Genomic DNA, 14,674 nt, shown 5'->3' with positions numbered 1-14,674 from the left:
AATGTTCCTATGGTGCAGAAACTCTGGGTTTGCACATCATGGCGTTGTGTTCTTCTGGAGATTTCACACAGCGTCCCAACATTTTTGGAATTGGGATAGTAGAAGGGAAGTTAATGGAGAGAAGTGAGCGGAGCACACTGAGAGGGAAGGGACTTTGTAGTCCACATTTCCATAGACATGGCAGCCAATCAGAGTCCTATCTCCTGCAGTTGCCTGTGCAGAGTTCTCCCAGTGAGGAGACCCTCCACCTACCCCCAGCCCTCGCTCTGTGAGGGAACATCGCCCTCCCCTCCCCCTCTGTTTCTTTTAAGACGGGCCCCTGGGCGGACGTTCGCCGCCTGCTCGAGGTTGTGCTTTGCAGACGGTCCCTGGTCGGGGTGTGTTGTGTATTGGCAGTGGGGCGGCTCCGACTCCCTGACGCCAGTGAGACCAGATCAATCCAGGTTGCCGTGGAGGAGGAGGGAGCCTCTCATCCCGGGCTGCTGCTGAAGGCATGCGAGCGGCTTCCCTGCATCGCTGCACACACCGACCCGCCGCCGCTTGGTGACTGGCCGCCAGCCGGGCAGCAGGTAAAAGAGCGGGGAAGGCAGTGGGAAGATGAGGGGGTCCGGACCGGAGATAGGATTCCTGTGTACTTCGGCCTCCGCTCCGTCACTTTACAAAGTAGTTTAGCTGGGCGGAGTGCGGCTCTCCACAGAAGAAGGGCCGGCCTGGCTGAGACTTGTAGTGACGGCAGGGCCTCTGCCAGGAGTCCGCCTCCACTCCTTGTGTCCCAGCTCTTCCATGGGGCCCGGGCAGGGGAGCTGAGTGGCTGGGTAACTCCACAGCGCTCCCCCGTATCCCGGCAATGAGTCAGTCCGGGATAGTGCGAACTTGTGCTGTGGGATCCTGGAAAGAAGAAGAAAGGGGGGGGGAGGTGGGGGCAGAGTGATGGCGCCTGCACCGCACAGAACAAGCCCTTGTGTGTGTGAGGAGTCAGCCTCCCTCTCTCCTCTCCCTGTGGAAGGCCCGGACATTCCCAGCACACGGCTGTCCGCTCTGCCCGCCACCCTCACACTTCTCCCGGCTGACCTTCCTCACTTCTCCGCCATACTAACTCCTCTCACCACAACTTTCTAGTGAAGGCAAAGTATATCAACCCCCCCCAACACAGACATGGCAGCGTAGCCCTCCGCCTGCATTCGGTTCCTAATTCAGGCAGTAATAAAATGCTTTGCTAGTGCCATTGTGCTATTCTAACAGCAAACCTTGATTCTATTGCAGCTTACCAGTTCTTGGATGTGTTGGCTGCCTTAGTTTTCTTTTTTAGCCTTTCTTCTGCTTTCATATGGCAAAGCAGCCAATAAATCTGTTTTTCAAAAGAACAAGCTCTCCTATAGATGTAAAGTTAAAGTAGAGTTCCAGTGAAAATAAAAACAAAAAAAAAAAAAATTGGTAGCTACAAAAACCGTAGCTGTTGACTTTAAAAAAATGGCCACTTACCTGTCCCGCAATCCCGCAGAGTCCTCCATGCAGCCCGTTTCACCCTCTGCCCAGTGTTCCCGGCGCTGGCATCTTCAGTGTGGGCACCTGACTATGACAACTTGCAGTTTCAGAGTCGGGGGCGCGAGCAGCGCTGCTCTTCTGGGACCTGTCACGCGTCCCAGAAGACTATGGGGGGTGAGGGACAACTTCCGCTTCTGATCGCCTAGGCGATTGCAGAGGAAGTGGGAGCTGGTACCTGTCAGTTTCAAGTACCTGCGCTCCCCAAAGGTGCCAATCCTTAATGGGGAGGGGGACCAGTCCTTAAAGCAGAACTTCCTGTTTTGGGTGGAGCTCCACTTTAAGCTTTCCTTTAGAAGTTAGAGGGTTGAGACAAACCATTTTCCACTGACGGGTGCTTTCAATGGCCAGCTTTTTTTCATGCAAAACCTTTATCCCAAAAGAAAAAAGTATCTGTAACTGCCTATAAAGTCTTAGCTGGAGTATGGCTTCAGTTGGTGGATTTAAATCATCTTTGGCTTCCACTTGCCCAACAAATAGAAGTTCCAAATATTAACCGCTTCCCACCGGCTGTACGCATATATGCAACCTCTTGGAAGGTGGGCCTTAATGCCGATTGGCCACATATATGCGGCACTGTGTAAACCACTTACCATGCTGGGATTGGTAAGCTCCCGATGCATACTTGTGATTGGGAGCTTTCCGATCATGTGACAGGCAATCACAGCGGTCACATGACCCATATTTCCACCTCCTGGCTTTTAGATTTCTTTAAGGGCCTGGGAAGGGGTTAATAACACAACTCTATCCACAAATCTTTCCCCGGCTACATCACTAACCTAGTCTCATAATATGCCCCAAACCGTGTTCTCTGCTCCTCCTACTCTCTAGATCCCTCATCGCCTCCTCTCATGCACTCCTCCAGAACTTCTCGCAAGCCTCTCCCGTCCTCTGGAACTCCTCATCCCAAGTTGTCTGTGTCCAACTTTGACCTCTCTTAGGCGATCCCTGAAAACCCAGCTCTTTGGAGAAGACTCTCTTGTTTTTAACTAATGAACTTTTTTTTATTTTATAAACCTTTTTTTTTTTATATATATATTTTCTCTATCGGCTCATCCCGCACAGTTATTACATTTTGTATCACTTGAACCTGCCTCTTAGGCTGGCCATACATTATACAATTTTCTTTGGAAGATTGCTTTAGACTTACCAAAAACCATATAACATAAGTTCAAACCTAAACACTTTCAATTGTATCCAATTAGGTAGGCACTTGTACTACATAGTTTGACCTCTTCGCGCCAGCGCCTCCCGACCCTTTAGGAGTTTCAGAAGCCGGGAGGCGGGGTTTTAGGCTCATGTGACCGCCGTGATTTGCCGTCCTAGTCACATGATCAGAATAGGTCCTGATTGAAAGGGGAGATTGGGACCTTTCCGGGAGTCACGGACATATGTGCAGGGAGCACACTCTCCACACATGTAATTTCTAATTGCATGCAAATATGCAGCTGCTTGGCGTCAAGGCCCAGACGCCGAGAAGCCAAATATTTGCGTGCGACCGGCCTCAAGGAGTTAAGATAAATCTAAAGGAAATTGGGCAGAAAATTGTATAGTGTAAGGCCAGCCTAAAGCCAACCGTACATAGGTCGTTTTCTGAAAGAATTTTCAGGTGTGTTACTGGCCAGATTGCCAGGTGAAAACGGGGGATTGGTAAACTGCAATATATAAGTTTTTTTTGGTTTGAGGTTTAATAGCACTTTAAGTCTAGGGGTAGAGGAGTGATCTGTAATATTACTTTATTCTTCGATACCAGGAGGCTTCTGTAAGGTGTTTTGGCTGACATTTCCACCAACCACAATGCAGGACCAATAGGCCTGCACTGTACATGAGGACACCGTGGGCCTACCCACAACAGGGAGTTTCAGAGAGAAGAGCGCCAGAGGCCAGGGAAAGCAAGGAGCCAGGTAAGTATTACAGCCTTTTCCACTACCCCTAGATCTAGGTGCACACTAAAATGTCACCTTCTCTTTAATTTTTTTATTTTTCACGTATTTTCAATTGTAAAGTGCTACGAGGAGGAGGGGACTGGCTTTGAGTGTGGAAAAACATGTTATGGGCCATTGTCAGGCATGGTCATTGAAAACTGTGAGACCTGTATGCGCAAGATCATGCCGCAAAGAGGCTTATGGACTTCTTTGGCATGAAAAGCTACAGCACATGTGAGCAGGCCCCATAGAATACAATTGTCCCTTTTTTTATTTTGGAAACGTGACAAATGATTTAGGTGCAAACAGAGGCTTAACACCTTTACTACTGCCTAACATTTGGAGACAGAAGGGTGGGCTTTAACACCCACATACATGCTTTGCTGGGTGGCTGATGCTTCTGTGCTGAGAGTTTGCTCCCAGTACAGAGACTAAACTGTGAAAGACAGCTTTTGGTCCCCACTAATAATTGGTGTTTGGAGGGACTGGCTCCTGATCATGTGATCACTGTGATAGCCAGTGACAGTGGTCATGTGATAAGCCAATCTTTTTAAAGGGTTGGGTGGAAATGGGATAAACAGTGAAGGTGGGAGAGGAATTGTGTTTTTCATCTTTCTCCTCACCTTCCTAGATTAGAGCATATTACTGATGCTGCCATTAACATCATTTCCTGTCCTAGAGTAACTGTTTTCATTCAGTGTACTGTATCTATTGAGGAGCTGCGTTTTCACCTTGGAGGACAACATTGGGATTTCAGTTCAGTCTGCAGAAAGCGACAAGGATGCTGACTTGCTATTGAGATCAACAGGCATTTTTCTATATTTTGGTGTTAAAAAGAAAAAAAAATGTAGTCGCCCCATCGAAGGACTGGTTTACCACAATATTACATTTTCTTGCTTGAGTTTAGACCACCTTTGAAATACACATAACTTGCCACAAAAAGGACCTGTTTTTTTTTTTTTTTTCTTTTTTCCGCCTTTTACTGTTATGTCTTTGTAAATACACTTCCTGTCTGGTGTCCTATATAACTTTCTGTGGCCTGGTTGGATTAGGAAACCAAGAGAGTTGTCTGTCAGAACAGGCATGGTCATATTGTGTCTGTGCTGCTGCTACAATGTTATATTTATCAGTAGAAGTGAAGCATCAGAAGGGATTTCGTACTGCTGGTGAATACAATGTCAGATGATTACCCCATTGGAAAAGAACTGTCTCTGTTTTTCACGATGGACAGATGTGCTAGCCTGCAGTCTGTTGCATCAGTCAGGAAGCTGCTTCAGGTTCTCCCTGGAGAAATGTTTCCCAGCTTTTGACTGCTAAGGCTCTGGTTACTGTGGAGGTCTTTGTTTGATTTTGTGAGTTTGCAGTAGCCCCAAGTCCAGTCATTCTGAGCCATTCAGTCTCATGGGAGAGTTGCTGCAAGGCGGGATTGGGTTACTCCTTAGGGCATGGGCTGTCCTTGCCTCATCTTCTGACCTCTTACAGTTGGTGTAAATTCTAACAGGAGGACATTTAGTGTGCTCAAACATGGTGTAACTTAAATAATTACCACGTCGTCTTCTTCTTCTTTTTTTTTTTTTTTTTTTTTTTCCCGCATCTGAATGCTGCTGGTCTCCTCCAGCTGCTTTCAGCTGCTTGTCTACATGCACTTACTCTGGTGTTGGCTGCACATTATCAGTAAACTAGTCCTGAGCAGTAAGAACTGTGGACCATGCCTTTTGGTATGTGTGTCAGCATAGCTGCATATAACCTCCACCAGTGACACATGAGACAGGGTGGCAAAACAGGAGCATGATTGGCAGACCACCCCATAAGCAAAGAGTGCCTAAACAAAATTTTTTAATGAAAGCTGCAGTTTAAAAAAAAAAAAAAAATTGTAAGATTGAAAAGTTTGTATTGTAGTTACCATGTTAAAAAAACGTCTGGGCTTAAAAAAACTAAATAAAATAAAAAGTGGAAGTAACACCCAATGCTGCATCTGAACACCCCCAACCCCACTGAGTATGGAGTGATCAAAGGCTGCTGATCGCTCGGTTCTCCGCTCTGCTCACTGGAGTGCTGGGCTGTGGAGGGAGCTGCTGGCTAAGCCTGTCAGCTGATCACTGAGAGGCTGAGCCAGGCTTCTGGATGGATCAGCTGTGTGATGTCAGCTGACAATGGACTTTAGCCTGCTGTTGGCTGAAAATGGGTCACAGGATTGCAGAACGAACTGCATTCCTGTGTTCCATAGAAGTACAACCAAAAAAGCTTTGTATGTAAAATTTTAATGATTTGCTTTAACTCTTCTAAAGCTCACCTAGAAGCCCGCAACAAACGTTTGTATATTGCGGCTTACCAGCTCTTATATGTTGGCTAAATTAATTTTTTTTTTCCTTTAATTTCACCTGATGATCTTGTCGATAACAGTCTAACTGCACTGTATCTTTGGAGGCTTGTCTACTGGAACGTTGAGAACTTTTGTCCTGTGATAGCTGCAGCCACTGATCAGTGTATTTGGACAGTGGAGAGTCCTGGGGGGGGAGCCACTGATTGGCCAGCCTTGCATCAACATTACACTATGACAGAGAGCAAATCACCTTCAACCCACAGGTGAGCAGGACACGGGAGTATTTACCAATACTGGCACACAGCAAGATGATGCTAAACATGTACATTGAGACATATTTTCTATAATTAGGTAGCTTCATTCATTAATTCCTCCCCCAGCTGCCCTGAAGTAGTGCTGCAACAGAATAAAACCTGCCTCTGGCCACTTAAAGAGGAATTCCAGTCTCAACCCAAAAAATTAAGTCAGCAGCTACAAACACTGTAGCTGCTGACTTTTAATAGAAGGACACTTACCTGTACAGGGGTCCAGTGCTGTCGTCACCTGAGCTAGTTCTGTCTAACTGCTGGGTTCCCGGCGCCAGCATTGCAAGTAAGGGAAACTGGTATTGAAGGCTTGGCTTACTGTGCATGTATGAGTCACGCTGCATTTTGTGATTGGTCCCATAGTCTTTTGGGACCTGTAAAGTGTCCCAGAAGACTGTGGTGGGGGAGGAGGGGAGCTGAACTTCTGGCTCAGTTTGCTGCAGAGAACTGAGCTGGGAGTGGGTACCTGTCAAAACCAGGTCCCCGCTCCCCCCTTCGTCCCAAAAAGTACCAAATGTGGCAGTGGAGGGGGGAAAGTATGCAAAGAAGCAGAGCTTCCCCTTTTGGGTGGAGCTCTGCTTTATCTTCACAGCTTTATCTGCACAGGTAATTCTGTCCTAGACTTGGGCAAATATGTCTTTTCGTTGCACAGGATTCCAGGTGCAGGGATCACAAACAGAAAAACTTTCACATGGGCTTTGCTAACTGCAGCTTGTTTTGTGTTTAATTAAGTGTTCTTGCATGGCAAGACCACTTACTGTTATCTCACATATATATTCTTATTATTATAGCCAAATTTACCACCCTAACTCCTCCCACAGTTTTTACACTACATACAGTAATATATCGAAATGTGTGGATTGTTCCCGATTGGTGTGCTATTACTTTTTGGTTCACGAAATATTGGCGTTTTTGTGGTGAAATTCGTCCCATAGGAATGAATGGCAGAATGTTCAAAACTAGAGTGTGAGCTGAAAAATCAGGACATGATTTCTAAACTGCCATCACTCCCTCATTTTCAAGCCCACCTACACAAATCTTATATTAAAACGTTCAACTATCCCTGCTGCCACTAAAAATGTCCATGGCTAAGCCATAGTCCTGATGGTTTTCACAATATGACCATTTGTTTGCAACTCACGCCGCCCATTGACCTTTTCACAATTACTCCAGCCACTCCAACCACACAACAGTTACTCCAGCCACTCCAACCACACAACAGTTACTCCAGCCACTCCAACCACACAACAGTTACTCCAGCCACTCCAACCACACAACAGTTACTCCAGCCACTCCAACCACACAACAGTTACTCCAGCCACTCCAACCACACAACAGTTACTCCAGCCACTCCAACCACACAACAGTTACTCCAGCCACTCCAACCACACAACAGTTACTCCAGCCACTCCAACCACACAACAGTTACTCCAGCCACTCCAACCACACAACAGTTACTCCAGCCACTCCAACCACACAACAGTTACTCCAGCCACTCCAACCACACAACAGTTACTCAAGCCACTCCACCCAGTTACTCCGCCCACTCCAGTTGTAGACTACTGGTGGAGGCAAGAACATTTCACACAATTTCCCCAGAAATTGTAGATTTTCTAGTTTTGTTGCTAAGATACTTAAAACCTGTCCCTCTGAGGTTCTTAGGAGCTTGGCTAGAGGATAGCTGGCAGTGTAAACTAGAGTAGCATTAGACACATTTTACTTGTGGTTTAAATTGTGAGAGCTGGAAAGAACATTGTCAGATTAAGGTTGTAGAAAATGCTACATCTGACTCAGAACCTAATGGAGGACTGTACTTTGTCTGCCACTTGCCTCTTCACTGTCCACTGAGCTTTTTTCATCTGGTACCTGTACAGCATCTCCACAGAAAGCAGGCCAACTATGCATGTACAATAGATTTTCAATTTATTCTTATTAGATGATGGCCTTTCTTGTTAGTAACCCAGGAGAAAATATATATAATTGCCACATGCTACATTAAAGGCCATTTATAAATGTGATAAAAGACATTGTTTAATAATTTGATATTGGTGCATTAATTACTTCTCTTACAGTAACCAATTGATTTCCTGCCTGTACTATGTCTTATGCTTCTATACTTGCTTTGCAATGAGGTCGGACCCATGGTAACATTGAGCAACTCTGCTGACTTTCATCTCTTCCCCTTGTGGTCTGTTGTCAGGACAGTTCTTTGAATCTGTAGGAATGGTGCCTGCATGTATTTGTGCCAGACTGTTCATAGGTGCATTAGTTCTGTCTGTCACTCCACTTTGCCCTCTTGGAGCTTGTTTAAGATGTGTTAGATGTGCCTTAGAGTAAACTTCTGTTTTTAGATAAATGTAGGCTGCTGTTGCTGACCTTAATCTGAAAATCCTAGGTGTCTGGCCAATTCTATATCAGTAATTTCTGAAAATGAACAGGTATGCAGGTTAGGGATGTTAGATTGAAATTGACTACTGTATGTGATCCTTGCAGTATTCTGCATAGTACTCGGCTATGGTATTACAAGTGAATGAATTTGACTCTGCGTGTACTAAAGCCGTAGTAGGTATGACAGTCGGCTTCTATACTTCCTCAGTAAAGGTTTCCTTGAAAGCATTTTAAATGGGTTGTATAGTACTGTGGCTTTTTTTTTTTTTTTCAGGATTAATTTTTTGGTCTCTATCAAAAATTAAAGGTGCTTTGGTACCTTTTTTTTTTTTTTTTTTTTTTTTTTTTTTTATTTGCATATAAAAAGTGTACTAATCTATGCTGATGTGCTCTAATGCTTTAGCTAAAATTTGTTTTAAACATACCGACTCGTACAACCAGTATGAATGAGACCTTTAAAGTTATTGCGGCATCCAGGGTGGGTGATGACAAATGACATCCCAGAAGCCTGCAGTGTAAATATTCTGTTAGGTCATAGTCCCAAGTGCATGCCACTTGTTAGTCATTAGTATGTGTCATAAAGATTTCTAGTTTGGAGAAAAAGACCACTAGTCTTTTATGCAAGCAGGGCATGTATTAGCTTTCAAGTGACGTTTGCAATGAACTCTCCTTGTGTTTTCTAGCAGGTAGTTAAATATTGTCCATTTTTATTTTGTTTTCTGAAAACATGTAATTAAGTCAGTACAGCATATTAGCAAAAGCCTATCCTTAATGCCCATTTGAAATGCTAATTAAAACAGAAGTACCTTTTTAATATGACTTGTATTTATTCTAAATGTATTTTCTGTAGTTTATACTGTCGGTATTAAAACTATGGATGTAAGGAGTTACAAATGAAACTGTTCATACAACAGGATACAGTTGATGTTTTTCAAATATCACATCTTGTGCAGCTATACAACTTGCTTTGGCCCTTTTAAGGGACAAAGACTTTTTAAAATTAATATGCATTAATGAATGAAAAACTGTAAAATTTGCTAGTTTAAAGGAAATAGAACTTGCAGGGAAATTAAGGGTAGTTGACCAAGTAATAATGAAATTACTGATTATCTATGCACAATCTTGGTGGCAAAAAGATTATGTGCAGTCTTCTTCTTTGGGAAAAAAGTCTTTAAAGTACCTGCATTTACATTCATAGATGTTTACATGTCTGTACAGCATTTAGATGTAAAATTCTTTCATTCCATTTAGCTGTAAAATTCTTCCATTCATACAGTAACCTCTTGCTCAGGTTTTTCTATTTTGAATTAACAGATCCGAATGCAGTTCAGTTGTACTGATCGTTATGCTCTGTGTGCATGGGGCCCATAGAAAATTTAGGAGAAAAAAAAAGTACTGGTTTAAAAATTTCTCTTTTGCAGCTGTACACATGAGCCCTTAGACGCAGACTATACAAAATATATTCCCAAATCTGCTGTAACACGTATGTATGTTCTGTAGTATAAAGGTTATAAATATGGGTATTTCCATGCCCTCAGCCTGTGTTAGTTCTCCAAGGCCAAGTGGTGCATAAAACAGTTTCTCCATCTGTGTAGTTTTATTCAGCTAATGGAGGTCTCAACTAGCCCTTATAAATAATGTAAGCTGTGTCTAATGGAGAGACTCTAGGGACTGAGGAAAAAGCATCATTACTAGACTTTTCAAGATGCTACAGATCACAGATTGATTTACAGCACTGATCTGGTGCAAAATGATACATCAGGGCGAACAGGGTCATTCTGTGAAAGTGTATTATGTGAAGCTATTAGTTCGCTGATCCTAATTAAGTCACATTGAAAAAGGCAGCTGTATGTGCGAAATGTGTCATAATGCACTCTTTTATGACGAGGGTGGGACACGTTAGACTTCCCTAATTGTTCTAAACTTTATTATTTGGCTTTGCTCTCTAGGTTCACTGGGTGGCAAGCAAAACTTAAATTGAGGTTGGATGTGAAAAACCATACTACCTAGAAATGCACAGCATGTTTGTCTATGTAGCTAAATCCACAAGATTATTTTGTGTAAATATGTGCCTATACTGTACATAATGTGCAGCGCAGTGTGCAAACATTTCTCAAGATTTCTGCTCCGGCTGAATAGACTGACAACAGGGTCCTTCAGACTAAAGCAAAGTCTTCTGCATTTTGGCAAAATATCTATTCTTCACATCACAACTCTGATATAATCACACCATATTATTGATGACAGTTGCCATATGAAATGTATGAATGTGTTCGGTTTGTAAAAATTGGTGTTTGTTTTGTTTTTTTTTCTTTTTAATTTTTGGGTGTTTTTGTATACATTGTGATCCAGGGAGCAAATTATTAACAGTTAACCATTTTAGGCATGTTTTCTCTGTCAGTCAGGAAACCCTATTCCAAACATTCCTTGATGTACTTATGACTAGTGTGCCAGCTACATCCGTTTCCTTTCTTAGGATAGTCCCAGAATTCTCAGTCTTGAAAATCCAGTTATCTAGGCTGTATATACTGCGTGAATAATGTATGTATTTTTGCCATTCAAAATGTGGGACCTTATTGTCCTTTAATTCGATGTTGAACCCTTTACAAGTTTGATAGCAATTTCAAACAGGTTGTACCTCTTGCATATCATAATAGCTGATTCTGTAGTTGGTATTGTTTTTAAGGTGGGCACATAATTTCTTTTGGCTTTATATGTGCTTTTGGTTAAGTTTTGACAGAGAAAAAAAAAATCCAGTATATGTGGAGTCTTGTTACTCAGTTATGCTGCCCATCTGGTGTTTGGCGTTTCCAGGTTGACCTCAGCACAGTGAGCAGATACAGAACATTGGCTGTAAAATGCTGAGCTGTTGTGCACATTTATCATCCTGTTTCCTAGCAATTTTGTACTAGTTGTGTTAGACAGCTGTGTCCTCGTGTAATTGAATTATGTTTTGGTGATCTGAGTCTGAAAGTGTATATAGCACTCTTCTCCATGGTTTAATGGTTAGTTGCTTGATGGCTACTAGTCTTCACTCCATTAAAAGAAAAGTAAATGTAGAGGATTTTTTTTTTCTCTTGGTAAAAACTGCTGCAAGAACTATGAAAATGTGTTTGGGTTATTTTTAAGTTCTTTAAATGGAAAATGAGAATTTCCATTGTTTAAAGCATTCCTATTGTATAAAACATTACCATTTTTGTCCTAAAGCTGGAGCGTTACAGGTAGACTTTACACTTCTGTGGTATGAGTACCCACACGTTCACCTTAAAGTGGCTGTTGAAAAGGCATTTACCATCCATTCATCAACTGAAAATGAATCCTTTAGCTGTTCTATGGAACTAAGCCCAGTAGTAGGATCGTCCGCATTCAGCACCAGAGACGGCAGTGTGGAGGAATCACAGGGCAGTGCGGAGGAACCACAGACATCATATGATGTTTGGTGCTTTAGGTTCTTCTGCATTATTTTTTTTTTTCTGACCAGAATTGGTAGATGGTGGTAATGTACTTCCAAATGCCGTAGGGCCTTCCTGAAGGCTAAGCCCAGGTTTTCTGTCACTTGAAATGGTTCATTTGGGCCAAGCTGACCCAAGCAACCTATTTCTTTTACTAAGTGATGCTGTTGTGAACATTTGATCATTTGTAGCAGCATCCGCTACATACAGTATGCAATGCTGTGCTACAGCAGCATCACAGGAGACTTCTGTCTGTGCCTGAGCAAAGTGCTTCTCACTTATTCAGAGTAGGTCTTGTGTTTTTATCAATGATAAAAAGGCTTCTCCTGGCTGAGGTGGATAGGCTGGCAGGTTATTTAACATTCTCTGATTGAATAAGGTGGAGAGATGGCACAGTGATGTCACAATCCCCACCTCCTCCAATCAGAGAATGCTTGCTTTCCATTTATTGAGGAAATGCAAGGCATTCTGTGAATGGCATGGGGCCTTGAAGACAGGGGTAACTGCTACAGTGATATATAAAACAATTTTTTTTTTTTACTTCGTAATTTTTAGTGGGGTAAAATGTTTTGGACTACAGTGACATTCAAAGGAAGGAAGGAAATTTTTATTTTATTTTTTTCTCAATGTAACATTGAATGTGTGTGGGGGTCTTTTTTTTGTTTTGTTTTTTGGTGGGGGGGGGGGGGGGGGGATCATACATTTTGTAATCCAATTGTAAGTGCATCTGGGATTCCACATGTATAGTGGGTCTGGATGAATCTTAAAAGGGCTTGGAACAAAATTAGTTGACTCCAATGACAAATGATTTTCTGACAAGGTTTTACAATTTCTGTACGAATGTGCAAATGGGAATCCATGTATGGCCAGCTGAAAGTGTAATTTCCTCATACCCCTCGCAGTTGGACAGGACTCTGCTTGAGACAGACTATCGGTAGATTGTAACAGGACAACACTGGATCTGCTTGACATGGGAGTGTGTATTCTGAGGATAACCCAATAAAACAATTAAGATGGGATGAAAAAAATGTCAATTTAGGCAGTGAAGTTCTCTGAGTGAGGATGCTTGTGATCAGTGTATGTAGCCATTGCTTATCTATGTTACCATAGAGCACTAGAGTAGGAGCCAGAAAATGCAGATCTGCTCAGTTATTTTGTAGATTTTTAGGCTTGAAATTGGCTAAAAATTTTATATGTCAGTATTGGAGCATATTTAGAAAGATGTACGAATTCAATTGGGCTTTCAAGGGAAGGGAGAATTTCTTTTGTATACGTCCAGGCTAAATTTTTTTATTTTTTTTTTAACAACTATCCAGGGTTCCATTAATGAGTTTTCCCTTCTCTTCCTGTTTTGGTGGCCAAATGTTTCACCAGACTGGAGTTGGAGGAAAATTTACCTAGCGATGCCTTTTTAGAGTATACATAGTGTACTTCTGCATTTTGTGTCCCTGTCCATTTTTTTTCCATTCTATCCAAAAATGCAAAAAGTTTTGGTGGGTCTTGTAACCTGAGATACAGTGAATTCATCTTCTCTAAATCTCGTGACCCCGAGGAAGTCACGAGACCACGTGACGTAACGCGTAGGCACGCTAAGACGTAACTTCCGGTATCCGAAGTGTCGCACTTCCGGCGCGGGATGCCATTTTCCTGGTTATCAGGAAGCTCAAACACGTGTGCAGTTTGCCCGTATAGGGACAGAAGAATCGCTGTACAAACACATGTAAGTTACCTTTTGTGATTTCTACAATTAAACCCGGATTATTGGAAATACTACACTATGGAGGATCTCTGTTTTTGACTCACTATTTGTGAGAGAGAGTTTGCAGAGAATCGCTGGTGAGGATCCTATGAGGCACAGCAGTGGAGGAGGCCAAATAGGAGGAATATCTGAGAGGTACCAAACCAGGATTCTTGAGGATCCAAAGTGATCCTAAAGGCTTGTGGGCCCTTAGGGGTCACTGAAAGGAGGTGAGCGGGCATTGCAGCTGAAGTGGAAAAAGTGTGGTTTATTCACGAGTGGCACTTGATATATAAAGACACATTGCATGTATTTAAATATCACTTGGAATAGATTTGTTTGGATTTGGACATTGGACGTTGAATTAAGTTGAAGTGGCACCATCACATGATATTGATTTATATTGTTTTGAAGCGGCACTATCACATTATTTATATGTTTATTTAATTAATGCAATAGGAATTTGTATTGATTTTGGGGATTTGGAATATACATATATGTAGTAAGTGGCATATAAGAACACTGAGAAGATTATAGTATTTATCACGAAGTCAATATATTGGATTACAATAGTTTGTGTATTTTAAGTGCTACACTAATTTATATTTATGATTTATCATTGAGCACGGTTTTAGGCATCAGTTTGAGTGTTAGCGGCTTTAAAGTAGGAGGGGATTCCATAGAAGCGCAGGAGGATTTCTAATAAGAATCTTCTCTAAATTATTGAAGCTTTTAAAATTATTTTGTGAATGCAGCGAAACACTTGCACAGGACCCAGTCCTGTTCTGAAAATTCTTACTGATTTCACTGCACACAGTGCATTAGAAGTTTCAGTAAATCCAAACCTGCCTGCTTTCCTGGTTGGAGGATATCGGCATCATCTAACACTTTCCTTCCTTGCCTTACTGCTCCTGGCCTGCCCCATTTGTTCATTGGATTTCAGTTCTATCAATCCTAAAGCTTCAGCATCACTTGTGGGCATTGCGTAAGGCAGGCTATAC

At 42.4% G+C, this 14,674-nt stretch overlaps 1 protein-coding gene across 1 annotated transcript in view; it reads left to right on the top strand.

Moving 5' to 3' along the window:
* Positions 1 to 366: 366 nt before the first annotated feature.
* Positions 367 to 14,674, top strand: part of SMAD1 (SMAD family member 1) — a 94,761-nt gene continuing 80,453 nt past the window's right edge. The window contains exon 1 of the mRNA XM_089670492.1: positions 367 to 569. The gene's annotated coding sequence lies outside the window, so the exon portion shown is untranslated. The remainder of the gene's footprint in view (positions 570 to 14,674) is intronic.

The sequence above is a fragment of the Staurois parvus genome, unplaced genomic scaffold, assembly GCF_062004578.1.
Source record: "Staurois parvus isolate SC_StPar_1 unplaced genomic scaffold, SC_StPar_1.0 ptg000090l, whole genome shotgun sequence".
Lineage (NCBI taxonomy): Eukaryota > Metazoa > Chordata > Amphibia > Anura > Ranidae > Staurois > Staurois parvus.
This window is presented reverse-complemented; position numbering and strand designations above follow the sequence as displayed.